The 17,596-nt window shown below is 39.5% G+C and overlaps 1 long non-coding RNA gene across 4 annotated transcripts in view; it reads right to left on the bottom strand.

Moving 5' to 3' along the window:
- Positions 1–17,596, bottom strand: part of LOC139828837 (uncharacterized) — a 352,305-nt gene that overhangs the window by 29,855 nt on the left and 304,854 nt on the right. The window contains exon 9 of one of the 4 annotated variants that reach the window (XR_011740842.1): positions 6,987–7,319. The exons of the other annotated variants lie outside the window; for them this stretch is intronic. This is a non-coding gene — a long non-coding RNA (uncharacterized lncRNA). The remainder of the gene's footprint in view (positions 1–6,986; positions 7,320–17,596) is intronic. 4 annotated transcript variants of the gene reach the window in all.

The following is a 17,596-nucleotide window of genomic DNA, read 5'->3' as shown; positions in this document are numbered from 1 at the left end:
ATTGGCAGATTTGCATATCCTTTTGCTGTATTATTAAAAGGCTGCACATAAAATTATGCATATTACCAGTGTCTGAAGACTTAAGAGTCCTGACTGGCTTTCCTCGCTGTATTAAAAAAAAAGCCTGATGTCGGTGAGCCTTCTGGCTAACAGCTTTTAAATCAATAATAAAGAAACCTACAAGTAAAAACATATAATAACCTCTACAAATTTTATGGGTATACCCTGCAGTATGTGAATGTTGGGTTAAAATTTACAATGATCCTACTTTGTAGTATGTGCGAGTATTGAAATTTTCATTTAAAACAATGGATTTCACAGAAAACAAGTATAGAGCTTAATACTGGTATTTATTTATTGCATTGATTTTCAGAGCTCCTTTCAAAGTCAAGTGATCGGTTAAATTCAAGCATAAAATGAATGAACATGCTGAAACAGGTACCACTGAATTGCTGTTCATTCCTGAAATTCTGGCCACTGCTGCTGATCAAAATTTGCAAATGTAATTCATGCGCAACAAATCATCTGAAGTTGGAAGAAGATGAGAATGGTGGATTCACAACTTGGTAGTTTCCAGTCAATAGTACAGTGGTTAGCACAAGGCACTGGGGACATGGGAGCCCAGAGGGTGTTGCTGCCTGGCTGCTGTCCCAGTCTGTCGCTAAACTGGGCTGTTTGCTGGGCCCCAGCAGCACCCTCAGCCTCCCCTCTGGAGGAGCAGCTCTGCCCACTGCTCACTGACCGGAACAGTTAAAGAGGAGCCTCTGCAGACCTGGGAGTTTAGGATATTCATTCAGACTGTAGGGCCAAGCCCCTTCCAAGGGATTTGAATCAGGTCGTCCACAGTCAGCTGAAATGCTGGAACTGATGAAATATCAAATATAAGAAACAAGAAGTGATTGGTAACACCAATAATGTCTCATTTCCTTTGCCTGTCTCATGATGACTTGATAGGAAATGAAACTTTTTCACTGAGCTCAGTGGGGCATGTACATTTTAAAATTCGCTTCTGACCTGAGCTCAGTGGGGCATGTACATTTTAAAATTCGCTTCTGACCTAGCCTCAAGTCTCCCCAGACATTTTGGTACAACAGCCCTACTGAAATACAATTCACTCACTTGAGTTGAGTGAGACGCAGTTGAGATAAACGGACGAGCCTATTCCATGTCACATATTTCACATATTTTGAACTCTAGAGGACCATGCAGACAGCTCAGGCTAAGGAGGAAGAAGAGCAGCTCCAATCCTCGTTCATGGCTCGAGAGGGATTTATAGCACTAATATCTCAGCTCCACAGGCAGCACATCAGGTGGTTCTCTGTTCCTGGTCTTCTCTCTTGGCAGTGGTCTTTGTAATCCCCTAGAGAAAGTGTTCCCTACCCATAAAGGGATCTTGGTAAGGAAATCAGATGACATAATTCTTCACAAACTTGAAGGATCAGGCCTTTTGACTTACAGAATATACGTCGGACATTATGATCAGTGTGTTCACATCTTTTAAGATGGGGCCTTTGGGTACAAATAGTTCTCTATGCTTTTAAATCACTTTGCAGAGATTTCTCATTACATGTTGTGTGTTAACTTTCCAAGACGTACGCATGTGCAAATGAAAGATGAAGATTTCGCAATTGGACACTGTTTTATAAAATTGACATGGCTTGTTAAAATATTTAAATACATATTAAAAAGTCTTCCCATGAAAACAGAACCAGTCAATTTACTTATATTTTGAGGGGGCGGATTTCAACAGAAACTAATTGTGCTTAGGCTAGATTAGGTTTTCATTAGTAATAACTTAATTGGTATTCATTGCTCATTACAGTTAGCAATTTCAGGCTAATTGTGCAAATACTGAATTTAGTGAGCTCTTGTAAAAGCTGAATTGATCACAAATATGTAAAGTCTTTCAAACAACAGGGAAGATATTTCCTCTGGAGAACTACTGGATATACTCAGAAGAAATACTTGCAAAACCTGATCATCGTGGGGGCAATTTTGCTGGTCTAGGCATTGATATGGCTGAAATACCATGCTGTATGAAGTGAGATATAATACAGGGGTCAGAAATCATGTTAGTAATGGAACTAATCCTGATTAAAACAAATTTTATCTAGGATAACACTATTTATGTAGATATCCAGGAAAAATGTTGGAGCTAAACCATGATTGCAGCTATAGGACCTGAATACAAAAATGACTGTAACTTGGTTTATTTCATTTTATGTTGTATTCTGTAAAGATCTACCATCCACTACTAGTTTTCACATTGGGTCAAAGATACAACTGACTTGGCCCCTTTTAATTATTCTTTTTTGTGGCAATACATATGCTACTAACAGTTATTTTTTAGATTCCCAAGTCTCTTTCTTTAAAAACAAGGTAAACCAGCTTCCCAAATCTCCAGTCCTTGTTTGCTACAGCTGTGCTGAATCCTTTATCAAATAATATTTTGCACTTCCATGTTCATGATCCTAGCAAATTTCAATGTTCATTGATAATATATATCGTTAAATACCTGTATTATTAAGTATTATTACACCCACCGTGGTATAAATGGTTTGCTCAGTGTCCCAGCAATAGTCTGATACGCAGTGAGTAGGGAATGAGGAATTCTGCAGCTTCCCTACAGTCCTTGGCCAGTCCCAGAGAAGAGATGCTAAAACAAGCCTAGAAAACAGCCTGTGAGCAAAGAGAAAATACCAGAGCCTGTGGGAGGGAGACATGAAACCAAGTTCGGAAACATGAGAGGGAACTGAAATAAGCTCTTCAGAACAGTGAATGGGATGAAAAAAGAATGAGATTTTATAGCAGAATTCATATATAAGACTTTGCATCAACATTAGGTGGGCTGAGTGGATACTGGGCCTCAAAGCAACAGCAAAGCTCGATACTGGCAGAGGTAGGTACTTTCTGGACCAAAGCCCAAGTAAGCATCACTGTTCCCAACTCTCCAAAATGCCTGCCTGAAGGATAAATGAGCACATCTATTCTGGTCAGCAGAACTCATTGAATATTTATATGCAAGTTTTCATTGAAGTTACATACTTCAAGACATTTAGGAGAACTGAAGAATATGGATCTTTGAAAATAAAAGGCAAGAATTTACATTTTCTGCAGCTAAGAAAAGCTAATTTAAAAACTATAAATAGACACAAAACCAATAATAATAATGTATTTTTGAAACAGTGTGGTCTAATGATTACAGCAATGTCGGGTAAGTGGTATCTCTTCTTCCACTTGTCCCTGCTATATTGTATAGCATTGTCTATCTCTATTTTCCCACCAGCTATGAGCTTGTGAAGCTTTCAGAACATTTGGTCTGAAATGCTCAGTCCTCCCGTTCTGCAGAGAGATCTGCACACCCAGGAGAGAGGAATAACAGGATGGTTATCACAGGAGACATGGATTTGTTTCTGTGTAACCTTACAGAAATCATACCCAGCATACCTAGATTGGGTGGTGCCAAATCCGTCCCTCTGCTCGCATGCCCTGTGCATCCAGCAGCTTTCTTGGTGCCACCTCCGCTATCTCCACACTGGTCCGCAACTTAACGTTGTCTTTTTTATTCGCGTGCTTAGCTCTCCAGATCTAAATTGGAAACAACAGCACTTCAAGGTGCTCTACTGTGAAGCGTGCATGCATGGGCAGGAGCAGTGAAATACTATAGCATGTAAACAGCTCAGAGACAAGAAATGTCCTTCTAAAGCAAACGAGTAGCAGGTGGCAGCAGCTTCTTTGCTTAATTTAACATCTGAGAAGCAGAGGCTTAGGAAGGGACAATTAGACATGTAATTCTCCTCCTATACTGGTAAAAATACAACATTTACAAGGCAAATGTTGCTTATAAAACGTGCATCTGTAGAATATGTAATTAAAAACATGTATAGTGATTCCACCAAATGCCCTACTGAGCACATATTATTAATAATATTTTTGTTAAAATACTGGTATCGAACTCCTGTTGGGAGTTCTTAGTATTTAAGAAAAATCACAGGGCAGACAAGATTCATTCCACATCGTGTGAAAAGAAATCACTGGAGACTTTAACTGCAGTAACATACTAAAGGAAAAGTACTAGAGACCTCCTCATGTAGGTTCAATTCAGTGGATAATCAGGGTGATACCAGGGCAACAGATCAGACAAAACCCCTAAAACAGAGAGACTGAGAGAACACCAGGAATGAGCTAAAGGCCTCACTGGGACAGTGTCCCTGCGCAGGTATTTAGTGGGCCAGGCAGCTGTAGGGAGAGTGTGAGGTTTCTTATTTATGAGGAGAAGCCGGATCTATACCCATAAATCACTGTGCAAGGCATGTAACTCTAAAGTACATTTTAACAAGCACAATTAAGAAAAACTACCCAGAAGCACAGAACTCAGTGCCATGTAATTTAACACAAGGCTCTGCTATGATTTACGCTTCTCTGTCACTGTTGCTTTAATAATCCCTAAATCACATGCTGCCATAAAAAAGCCTGTTCCCACCCTCCCGATACATAGATCTCTGTTAAACACAAAGGTTATTTAACTGTTTTGTGCTGAGCGGGGCTTGTAAAGCCAACCAAGCAGCAGAAGAGACTGAACAGGACTCTGTGAAGGACCAGTGCAGTGAGGAAACCTCATCTTCTATCCTGCTTTGAATCCCTGGTTTCTCGCTATGCTCTCATCACAGCTCACTTTCTATTCTGGCAACTGACTTCATGAAATGTTGGCAGACAAGAACATTTGCAGACAGAAAACATTTAAAATTGATAAATACACCAGAAAATTTTATGTGTCTCTCTTTTTTTTTTCCCCTATAGCCAATGTGCTGCTCATCAGATTATCCTCAATGGTGTTATGACATTTGCACAGTTCTAATGAAAAATTGGCAAAGACCTGAATCCTTGAAATCAGCTATTTGCCTAGGAATGACTTTCAGCCACGAGTTTAAAAGTCTACACAAAAAGGTGTTGTCAGCAAGCAACCTTTACAGGAGAATAGCCTGGAAGCACAGTAACATGAAAGGGAAGAATAGATGTGTCAAGAGAGCTGTTATGGATTACAGTCAAAGTGCTAAACTCTAGTAAGTAAAATAAAGACAAAGTATTTTCTTCAGTCTTCGTTACACAGTGGACTAATGAGATGCACGCTGATAGGGGTGATCACTACACACTGTGTATTGTTTCAGGAAATGAAAAATATCCCCACCAACAACACAATCACAAAGCATAGATCATTTAATTTTATACACTAAAAAGCTTTTAAGTACAGTTGAAAACATGCATTCAGCCCCGAGCCTTGGCTGATCATTTAGTGACTGCAGAGTCTGGCAATTAAAGGTGCTGAAAGACTTTCCTGTAGAGCATGTGGTTTGAGAGACAGCTGAGAGAGAAGCTGACACTGCCAGCTTTTTAAGATAGGGTTAACATGATCTATTTAATATAGATAATGAAACTTTCTGTGAATATCAGGGCAGTTTCTTCATGGCTTTCTCTTCTCCCTTCTTGTGATAGCTGATCAAGAGTGGCAGTGACACAGCAAGTAGTGAGGTTATTTCTTTAGCCCAAATATTTGAGACTCGGAACTGCACAGGCACTAATGACCAGCGATGAACTTCACAAACACACCGCCTTCTATTTTCTTATGATTTCATGCTAGCAGGAAGTAAGTAATTATATTCAGAGATGGGGTTTTTTTCCACACAACTGGAACTACCAATCAGAGAGTGCAGCACAGGACACAAAAACACGCTTCCCTATACTGGCTTTAGAAAACAAGGCAAAAAACCTGTGAGAAGTGGGGCAGAAAGACCATTTGTTGGGCCACAGCATATCTACAATACATACAATCCTGCTTCTTGATTAAGAAAATATCAAGTAAATGTTGCACACTTTAAATCAATTCTGTTATAAGGCTTGCCCTTCAATCGCTAACTCAGAAAACTGTGACTCCTTAGCAAGTGTCTTCAGGGACTAGGACCACATCTTTGGACAGTTCAGGCCTAATACAAAAAGAACACACTGTAATGGTGATTAAAAGTGAAGTGGGGATAAATTACTGATATACAGTGTAAATAGATTACTTATCTGAGTGTGCAGGGTAACATCCTAGGATGTCCGAAGATATACAAAATATATAACACAAACAAAGTCAGGTCAGGTCCTACATATACAGACAAGCCCCAGTTACAAGACAAAAAGCAACATGGAAGCACTGACTGTGAAAAGGGGGCTGATCCTCGTAGGTAACCATCACAGCCTGATGCTGAAGCCAACTGCATTCATGAGATCTTTGAAAACATAAATAGAAAAGTACTGACTAGGAGGAAACAGTATGTCTCTTTTTGATACTAGTAAGACCTGTACTGGAAAATTACAATTCTAAAGGCTTTTGCTAAATTGTGTGGAGAGATGCAGGGATGCTTAGAAGACTAGAAAATGTATAGGCACCAGGAACTTATTCTGTTTAGTTTACCAATGAGAAGATGAAGGGGAAATAGGACAACTGTATATAAGGACCAATGTGGAGAACATAACTCTGATAGTGGTATCCTCAGTCTACAAACCAAGCTTTAACAAAGCCTTGGTGGTTAGATAGGGATGCCAGATACATTCAGGCTAAAAATAGGATTCACAGCTTTAACAGCAGGAGTTATTAGATCTTGAAACAATTTAATCAAGGTTGTGAAGAATTCTATCAATGGCAATTTGAAAATCAAAAGTAGATGCTTTTCTTAGAACTCCAGTTCAAACAAGAATATGTTTACAGATGTTTAAGATAATAATAGCACAGAGGTTTCTCTCGGCCTCACAGTCTTTGACCTTATCAAGCAGATGGCATATTAGTACTCAGGTGTCTCTGGGGAGGGGTGCAGTTTACATCTGTTTGGGACGCAATGCTTAGATCTCTTATGTGCACTTGTACAAACAGAGGGATTATCTTCTATTTACCACTCAAAGAAGCAAGTGCTGCTGAATCAGGTTCAGAGCACTCTTTGCGTTCCTACCTTTGCATTGCTTCTGAACAATGAGGTGAAGGTGAGGGACACCTTCCACCAGCCATGACATCTGAAAAGTCCTGATCCGTCCGACTGCAGTCTCTGCAGAAAATGTTCTTCAGCTTAGTTACAACCACGCTGATATACACAACACCTTTGCTGTCTCAGGTTGGGCTGTGGCATGTTCAGATGAGGAGATCGATTTCCAGATTCCGTCTGACTAACCTGCAGATAGTTTCAGTTAATTTTCCTTTTTCACTAAGTTTGACTCCGTTTGCACATACAGGGTTAGCACATGGAATAGCAGTATTGCAGCAACACTTCTTCTTCAGATGCCTGTACCTGCCCCAGAACATAGAAAAATCCCAATAAATTTTCTGTTACAAAGCAGGCTCTTAAATCAAAATGAGTAGTTTCAAATAGAAAGCTTAACAAAAGCTCCTTCCTGCCCTGGCTCCCACATAATGGACTGGGGTCATTCTAAAGAAAGTAATAGAAATTCTGAGACTAACAGAACAGAGTGTGAAGTGGCTTTAATATCATGGTAGATGTAATTATTCTGTGTTTCTTTTTGTTATTATTCTTAAACATTGAGATAACTAGGAGGGAAAATCAATACAACACACCATCACCAAAACAGTACTTATATGTATCTATAATTAAGGGTTCACAGCCCAGGTTTTATTATGTTGGATATATATGAATGGTAAGATAAGGATGTGGTGGAAGGAGATGCATCTTACTGAAAATGGGCTACTGCTTAGTGCCTTAGTTGTTGAAATGACTGGCAGTAGCATTAAAACCGGTGTATTTTGCATGCCAGTTTGTGTACTGGGGGGACCTCTCTGGCCGTTCTGGATCTAACACGTTGCGCTTTTTTGTTTGTTTGCACTATTAAACAAAAGTTCAATCGCTACAGAACTATTACAGGTAATAATGCACTTTATACTACTAAGGGCAATAATGCTCTTAAGCTACTGTTTGTTTTCTTCAGTGATACCACTGAACATTGCCTGTTTGGCACAGCTGTGATTTGTTTTGGTTCATTACTAGCCTATTTGGAATTATAGCAAAAATAAGTAGGTCGGTTCTCTAATTGCAAATAAAGTATTTCCATTATCATGGTAGAAGTTCACATATCATTGTGTACTTTATTGCTTATCCCATTTAACAGTACAGCTGCAAATTTCCTGGCCTTTGATCTTTCTTTCTTTTTTCTTCTTTTTTCTGTCTTTCAGAGGAGCATTAAAAGCTTATTTAGGCTAATGAGGAGATTGCTTGGCTAGTAAATGTGCATAGCAAATAAAAATACATCTCAATAATGCAGATTAACTTCAAACATCACTGATGTTCCACAGTGAAGAACTGTGCAGTCAAAGGAAGGGCTCTTACTGATTTCATTGATTTCATTGATTCTGAGTCCTGGCTCCTCCTGAAATGAGAAAGCTGAGTAAAACTGCATCCCAGTTCATCACTAGGTGCTCCTCACTGCATGTACTTAGGGCAAATTCAGCCAAAACGGCATTTTTAAGAGAAACGACTTACAGTTTGATAATTACTACAGACCACACACCAGTAATGGTCATTTCTAATGCTTTGTTTACAGCAGGAAAAAAAGTATCTTTAGAAATGTCACTTAATGTGGGATACTCACAACTGTGTAAAACCTTATCTCTGTGATATAGGTGTTCTTCTATCGGCTTAGCTATCCAGGATGAAAGTTTGCTGATACTCTTTCACTCTAATGCAACTGTGCTCTGAAGCTTCCTTGCTGTTCATATTCCTAGTGTTCTTTATCAGGGAAAAACTGACAAAACAGGACAATAAGTCCTCCTGTGAATTTTATGCCAAATATTTGTGGTGCAAACAGAGACCATCATTACATTAGGAATCATTTAACATTGTACTTGTTTGGTAAGTGACCAGCTACATCAGCCAACAAGTTGATATAGAGCAGGTAAAGCAACATCTGATTTTAAAAACACAATGGCAACATAGGCGACCCTCATGATGACTGAAACAGATCTTTTCTAGTTTGCACGTATGTTTTCTACCTAACACAAATACACAATGTTTGCATAGCCAACAATAGGATAATATGTATTCCTGTTTTCACTGAAAAAAGAGAATAAGTAGTTGTTACCATCCCATTTTCCTCCGTGCTGTCCCGATGGTGTTTGCAAAGGTGTGGAAAGCAGTGAATGGCAGGTTTCAGTTCGCCGTTTGCCACATAACACACAGTAAACTGCAGTAGCTGGTGAGCCCCTTTAATGCCCCCTTGTCCCCAGACAAACCCTGCCTGAGCTGCTCCCATCCCATGGGCTTTGGGAAAGGGACTCAAGCAGAACCAGCAGCAGTTCAGCAGCAGCCAGGTAACCACTTCTGCACAGATAGGCAACAAAAGCGGATCTCAACCATCTCTGCACTTGTCTATCTAAGTTTTCCAGCTCTTTAGGCAGCTGTTGGTTGACCTCCACCCATGACAAATATGGCACTCAGATAGGGGTGTTTGCATTATTGTTAATCTGTATAAAGGAAATTATTTCCCTGGTGCACCAGCACTTATACATATGACTTAGACATACGACAAGATAACTGTGCTACAGTGAAAGCTGAAAATTCCTCCTGTCTTCAGGCTGTTTCTCCAGGTGTTTCAAAGTCTGCATGTTTAGTGAGTTTGCCCTCAAACCTGATGAATTTTGTGGGGCACAGGGCAGTGTCTGTGCTCTGTGCTGGAAACACTTTGTCCCCCTGGTTCCTTCCCTGTCACAGGCTTCCTTAAGCTGATAGTGATGGACCTTCCCTCTTCATCCTCATCTCAGGGATGCAGGGACCAAACCAGAGCCTGATCACATCCCAGATGGTCTCAGCGCACACACCAGCTGATGCCTGGCACCCTCTCTCCTCTTGAGCAAAAGACATCTGCGATTCTTCTCACAAGCCCTGTTTGCTGCTCTCCACTCCAGGCTCCGCACTTGATGTGCATGGGAAGAAGGAAGGAAGGAAAACTCAGGGATCACACAAAGTCTCTCACTTTGTCACATCCATACTTGCTCTCTTTCAAAAATCTTTCGTAAGTACCTTTTTGCAGAAGATCTGCATATTAATCCAACAATGACTGTACAACCATTTCAAAACAGCAGTGCTTGCTGTATTTTCCAAGTGTCAACTGATCATCAGATAATGCAGCCTTGGAAGACTAAGGCTCAATACGGACATGAGAGCTTTACATTTATATTTGAGAAAAACTCATTTAGAGGGTTGTATTCTAAAGCCTCTTAAAAAAAACCAAGTTCATATTTTAATGCAAAAATTACTTAGATTATTTTGTATTTGTATGCATGAGATCAACTATAATGGAATAGTATTGCTAATATAATTACAACGGCCTGTCTCCAGTGGAGGAGAAATTATGCAACATATTCTCTGCTCTATATATTCTGAGCACAGGTACCAAAAAGAAAACGAGCAAAATTATTGTTTCATCTGATGAGAGTTTTGACAGATTTGTTCCTACTCTCAGTTTCTTGCAGAGGAACAGAAAGGTGGAGAGGTCTTCCAAATTAAACCTGAAAGTAGGTAGATTTGGAAGAAGAGCAAGAGAACACAGGGCAGAGGAGACATTTCTTAATTGATGGGTTGGTATAAAAGACCTTTTAAAACTAGAAACATGACGACTTCACAGATACGTAAAGCATGTAATCATACTCAAACTGCAATAATGAAAGAATTAAACTCCATAGATCTGGGAATCTGTCTTCTAATTGAAGAAAAAAAGAGCAGAAGTTTCCATTGTCATGAAGCTGATCGAGATTCAGCTGTTGACCTATTTTTCATTCTCTCCCTGTTAGACTACTAAATAGCAGGAAGTTCTAACTACTAAAGTGATGTATTGGTTCAAAATCACTTTTCAAAAGTACCTTTTCAACAGTACTTTTTATAGTTGAGGAGGGTATTTGATCATTTTGCAGAAATGTTCTGTTTCCTTAGGTATTCAGCTTTTAAGAAAGGCCAGTAAAAAAGCACAGAGGTTACACAATGTTACAATCCTGGTGCTCATTCACAGTAATTGGAGATTTCTGAAAAGGAGAGATAATTTCTCTGAACCTACAGACTCAGTAAAGTGCCTGAAATTTCAGCCAAGACCTGATCGGATCTTAAGAGGACTAACTAGTGTGTGCATGAATTCATGCCCGAGTGATTACCAATAATTTTATCAGCTCCTCTTTAAATCCTATCCCAAGAGTCCAAAAGGAATTTTTAAGTGCAGTATGTTTACAATTAAACCTATATATATATATCTATATATATTTAATTTACAAAGCAGATACACAGAAATAGAAGAGAAAACTGAAACTAATTCCCAGGGTACAAGGTAAACTAGTATTTCTGGCTTCAGCAAGAAGAGCATACATTTAAAAAACAAATCAAGCAAAATTAGATAGCCAAACTGGGTATACAGACATTTTAAAAATCCGTATTTGTATATAATCAGGCTGGAACATCACAGTGCACTTGGTAATAGACTGAAGCAAGCTTGGCCTGTGGGTCATAGATACACATACCCATTGTATCTGTATTCTAACACCTCACGCACCATCCCAGGTTACCATATTTCATTAAGTAAATTGGTATTTATTCTAGAGATTTTACTATGAGACAATAAATAAAAGAACAAAGAGAACCTTGTATTATTCAGCTTCCTTATAGATGAGCCCTTTATAATTTCACAGCCAATAGCGTTGGTTTAAAGTTTCATCAAAATAACGCTTTCTTGAGGTTGTGTTGGCAAAATGTAATTAAAGTTCATACTCTGCTTTGTGAAATACCCTTGTAACATTCATCTGGATTACAGCAGTGATCTCAAGTGAGCTTGTAATAGCACTGAAATGAAAAGGGAAAGCCCATAAATCACTCAATCTGTACCTTCAAATAATCTGTCTCCTTGCTAATTTCCAGGTGACAGTTACCATCTGGTAGAAAAGTATACAGGTGTGTCAGTTAGCATCAGCAGGCTTTTTCAAGTATTTTAACTTTGAAAACGTGATTTCCACTGAAAGTGTGGTTTATGGCTATTCAGACTGCAGATGTGGCATTGTGATAAGAGAGAGACTGAACAAAATCAGCATCATCATTTTTAAGCTACTGCCTCTTCTGATCCTCTTTTTCCTTTACTGCTGTGATTCAAACATTGATCCAGATAACGCAGGAAATGCTTTATGAGAATGACTGAAAAACTTTAGAGGACTTGGGAATGTGCATCTTTGGTGCCTAAATAACAAACAGAGGTCTAATCTAAGTGAGGTGGTCACCATCCACCTGCTTTCCTGGAAGAGACCAAAATGCAGGAAGAAGTGCAAAGACAGAATCATGATGGACATTTCAGTTGTGAAAAAGACTCTAATGAAGCAAAAGCTGTGGGAGGACTAGAAAACTGAAGCAGCAGAAAATGCTTTTGGTGCTAAATGCATTAACATTAGAAGAATCCCCAGGGGAATGTGGTTCTAAGAACCAATACACTGCATCCTAATTAACTCCTAACTGACCTTTCTGCTTGTTTGGTGTCCAGAATTAAACACGATATTAAATTTCATCCTGCTGTCACATGATGTCTTTCCATATCCTGCCCCAAATTGCATTTATCTTTCATGCTGCCATATCAATTACAAATGCAAATCTAATTTGCTGTTTGCCTTCTCCAGCAGGTCTCTCTCAGCATCAGTATCTTCCAGTTCCTCACTGCTAACCTGTTTATTAGGGATGAGTTTTCCTCTGCATTTTTTAGGTTGAGGATTCATAAACATCATTCAGGAGGCAGAACTAATACAGACATTCAAGGACAGAAACACTGAGATTTAAAGCAGACTGCCTCACGGCCCCAGCAAGTTCAGAATAATTGTCCCAAATGAAGTCGTTCTGTCTTCAGAGCAACAGGGGTTTTTGTTGGGTAGGTTTTCTTGGTTGGTTGGTTGGGTTTTGGTTTTGTTTTTTGTTATTTCCCCCCACCAAGGAGGAGAAAATGTGAGGAAAACTTTGGCCTTTGCTACTGTGTATAGATACAGTATTGAAGCCTCTATGCCCCTGTAAGTTTAATTTTGTACTCCACAGTTATTTTGATGCAACTAGTACTTGCTCCCCAGGTTTTCTTAAGCATCAAATATTAAAAATGTGAATGTTCATGAAAGAAACCAAACAAACAGGCTCATTTCATAGCTAAATAAGGAAAACAGAGTTTTACAAAAGCACATATATGGCTGAGCTGATTTAAAGTTTCCCGTCTGCACATTTCCATGACAATGAGGCTACATAAATACATTCCAAACGGAACAGTTAGCAGTGATAAAAGCAGGCAAAATATCAATACCATCTGCTCTCCCTAATGCTCGAGAAGAGCATAAACCTAAAATTAACCAAAGAAAATGAGCTGCTAAATAACCTCTCTCCCCCTCCCAAATCTTAGAAGCCTGTACATATCAGCAAAGACATTGTGCTAGCGTGGTTAAAAGGACTGTACCTTAACAAAAACACAGTAAAAATCTGCTACTTTTAGTAGTTTCCAGTACTGAGACTGCTGTAACTGTGGAGACTAAACAACTCACTGTCAACAATTTATCAAGAATTTTAGCTGAATTTTGCATATATCCACTTTCATTTTTTCCTGTCTAAAATTAGCTACTCTATGCTGAAAAGATTCCCATAAATGTCAGCAGAGGAGCAGAAACAATGTATTTGTGTTATTTTAAAAATCATGTTTTTCAAGTGCAAGCATTAAACCAAAAATTAGTTCTCATTCCAAACTTGGACTTCTCAATGACTTTTTTGTAGTTTGAATAATGGGTTTGATTTCTCACTTTCAATCACCAAAAAGAAAAAGTCCCCCCCAAAAGAAACCCCAAGTCTTTAAGCCTTGTCCTACAAGGAGATCTATGCAGATCTCAGTGCGATTTAGCTTCTTCTGTATATCATACATTCTATGTTGTCTGAAATCCTGCCACAAAGAGCCACTTGGCAGAAGCAGATAATGCACTGAGACTACTTGTATTCAAAAAGGAATATATTACAGTGCCTTGGTTGGATTTCACGTGGAGAATCCTGATACCAGCAGTCAATAAGTTTCTGCCACCAGTCCCTCTGCTGCTGTTGTACATATAAGCTACAAATATGGTTTGGATTTTAATATCCCTCCCAAAAGCAGCTCAGAGCACTGAAGAAAAATCTAAAAATCCAACTTATTAGAAATACTACGATTGCTGGTGTTTCTTTTTAATGTTGGGAAGAAGTCTTGTGTCTTTCTACATGCTGAGAGGGAAAAAACAACCCTAATTCTGAAACAGCCCACTGTGACCCCATCCACTCTCAGCAAAGTTACTTAAAAATGACAAAATCTATGAGATTCCTGCTCACCTGGGTTCTCAGTGCTTAAGAAAGGAGTTTTCTGGGAAAGGCAGTTGAGAAGATTCCAGGCAGCTTTTGTGTCTTTTCACAGCACCAACAAATGAAGGTGATGTCGAAGAGCTACTTCCAGTTTGCTGCTTCTTGGGCTCAAGGGTTGGAGTGGGGCAAGGCTGAGCCTCAGCAATTAAATACACAGGGAGATGGATGGAAGACTTGGATTAAAGGTCAAACTAATCAAAAGAAAACAGTAAGAATGGACCCAGAGATTTTGGAAAAAGTGACAGAGTTAATCTATGGCCAGAAACTAGAATTTCCTCCCACTTTTGCAGACAAGCTTATGTGATTTTACACAATAAGAGGCTGAAAACATACAGCTATGTGTGAATTTTATTTATAAAAACTATCTCACTGATAGCAATGGAATTATTCATATGAGGAATACATGCTTAGTTCTGGAGCCTGAGCCAGCACGCAGGGAAGAGGTTTCTGGTTGCTGGCTGAGTTAAGCACTACAACCCTTGCTGTTCAATAGGAGCCTGGTAAAGGTATTTGTTACCAGGAGCTTTATTCCTTTCGTTTTCAATATGTAAATCTAGGGTTAATGCTAGGATGGTAATCAAGTACTACTGCTCTTGCTGCTACATTTACAAAGCAAGAACAACAGAAAATTGTACCTAAAAACATACTTTTATTTGAGAACCGTTAATAAATTTAATATGGCGAGTGATTTTGAAGTCTCAGTGAAAATGAAATGGCTGAGGGTGACTATTTTTGTAAAGAATGTGGATTATGCTAGTTTTCAGTTTAAAAATAAAGAGAATAAAACCATAGTTATAATTTCATCTTGGCAATATAAATAGGATAGACAGATGCTAGATATTGTACAGTAATTATAGATGGCTGAACTGAGAATAAACCTTTTTTGTAGATAATGATTTCTGATTTTGAAGGCCATTTTTAAATCTATGGTTAGAGTTTTGTCTTCCTGTCAAGGACATGAGTTAAATATTTAGTATAAAGTATAGTGGTGGTTTCTGAGCCCAACTTTTAATTATAATGTGCAAGCAGGCTGATAAGTCATGGGTCAAACAACATGACATTCACCAAATTGAAAGAGATAGGGGCAGGGGGCGTAATGAGATTATAAATTTATCTGATAATCGGAAGTGTGTAATGTAACTAAAAGGAAAAACAACCACAGCATCTTTGCTAGTATTCCGTGCTGCAAAAGGACAAAAACGAAGGAAAAGACCTCTGACACGTTAATGAAACTTAAAGCTGTCTAGCATGGCATCTTTGTGGAGCTGCAGGCGGTGCGATTGATATGCCACAGCTCTCTCAACAGATGCGAGAAAAAAGGAAACATAGTACTACGGAAAAGAGAGAGGGAAGAGACAGAGAGGCATTGATGTGATCAGCTTTAAGGGCATTTCACCTGAAAGAACACCTGAGGCAACAGAAGCAGAAGGGGCAATAAATAATGCAGCAAGAAAATCACATTTCAAACCAACCAGGTTGTCTTTCCCTTTCCCCTCTCAATGAAAACCACTTTCAAAGAACTTTCTACAGATAGAGCTGCAGAAACTTCTGCTGATAAATGCTCTTATCTAGTTCTACTTGGCAAAAATTGTAATCCTCCTCATGCAGAAAGCTGCCCGCTGAAAGGACAGGAATCTAGAATAAATCTTGCTTCATGAGGAATTAAGGTGTCAGACACAAACCCAACGTTCTCAGGCCGGACCTCAGCTGGTAGAAATTGCCTGAAGTTGACACTGGTGGAGCTCTGAGCAGTTACACCAGGGAGCAGTTGTCCCTGGAGGACCGGGAAAAGTTTTGTTAAAGTCAAGTTAATGAAAATGTAAGTTCAGCAGAGTGCGAAGTGACACGCAGCAGAAGGGGAAGCAGGTTTATCAGCTGGGCTTGGCTGCCCTGGGAGTGAGAGCAAAGCGTTTTCAGTCACTGGAGGATGTGTGCAGCAGATAAGTCTGTACCGTGTGGAGAGCTGGAGGAAGCGCGTGGAGGATTTTAAATAGGACACTGAAAAACTTAATTTAAAAGACAAAAATAATTTAAATTAAAAAGGAATGGCTGGATCCTTATCAGGTTTTGCACTGATTTAAACAGACTTTAGGATATGGTAGACAAACAGGACAGCATAACTTGTGGTTTCCAGCATACAAGTTACCCCATGGTGAGGCACACCTGCCCCTGCCTAGGAGTGAGCACTGGGCACTGCAGGGTGACATCCCTCCTCAGGAGAGGGGGTAACCCCACTTGTATTTGCCATAGCACAGGGCATACCCTTCAGTGGATCCTGTGGGACAGCTCATGGCCTGCAAGGTCATACCTAACTCGGCTGGTAATTTGTCTTTGGACCCATGCTCTTAATTGTGGTACGACAACATTGGGATTTCCCTGGTATCAAAGGCCAGTGCTGGACATCTTTGGCTCCTTTCGGCCACTGCTGGTCACCACTGTCCTTTACTGCTCCTCTTTGCTGGGCTGATGCAACTACTAGTGGGGTTAAGCTCTAAGAAGGACTATTTTAGCTTCCAGGGAACAAGCTACAAACTAGATCACTGACCCAGACTACGAAATGGATGGATGGATGGATGGATGGATGGATGGATGGATGGATGGACGGACAGATACATGATAGATAGATAGATAGATAGATAGATAGATAGATAGATAGATAGATAAATCCTGCATTATTTTCTTCTTAATCCTCATTTTTAAGTCCTACAGGCAAGGCCAAACAAACAAATGAATCGTCACATCTGGTGGGACAGCAACCCAGAGCAGGTGGAAAAGCAGGAAGCAGAAAGAAAAAAGGGACAAGACAGCGTAAGAATTATTTAACATAGCTTTGGTGCCAGAGAAAGCATAAAAAAGACAGTACTGCAGTTTTGGTGCTCAGCCTACATGCTTTTGTATCAAATGTCAATTTAGCAGGCTGTGGAAGGTAAAGACCTGCGTGGGGCTGCAGATGGCTAGAGAGAAAAATAAGAGAAGCTGGAGATAATCGAAGGAAAGGACCAGATTCCTGTTTCTAAAGATAAGAAATGTTGAAGGTTTTCTACTTTTGCTATGCACAGTCTGCTAGGATAGAGGCAGCTCTTACAGATCTGAAAATGTCTTAAAATCGAACTATGTTTTCAAACGAATATTATATATTTTTCATGCACACATTCCAGCTCATACCTAGCATGATGCTTTCATAT

The sequence above is a fragment of the Patagioenas fasciata genome, chromosome 11 (genome assembly GCF_037038585.1).
Source record: "Patagioenas fasciata isolate bPatFas1 chromosome 11, bPatFas1.hap1, whole genome shotgun sequence".
Taxonomy (NCBI): Eukaryota; Metazoa; Chordata; class Aves; order Columbiformes; family Columbidae; genus Patagioenas; species Patagioenas fasciata.
The sequence above is the reverse complement of the archived record's forward strand: the minus strand, read 5'-3'. Positions and strand labels throughout refer to the sequence as shown.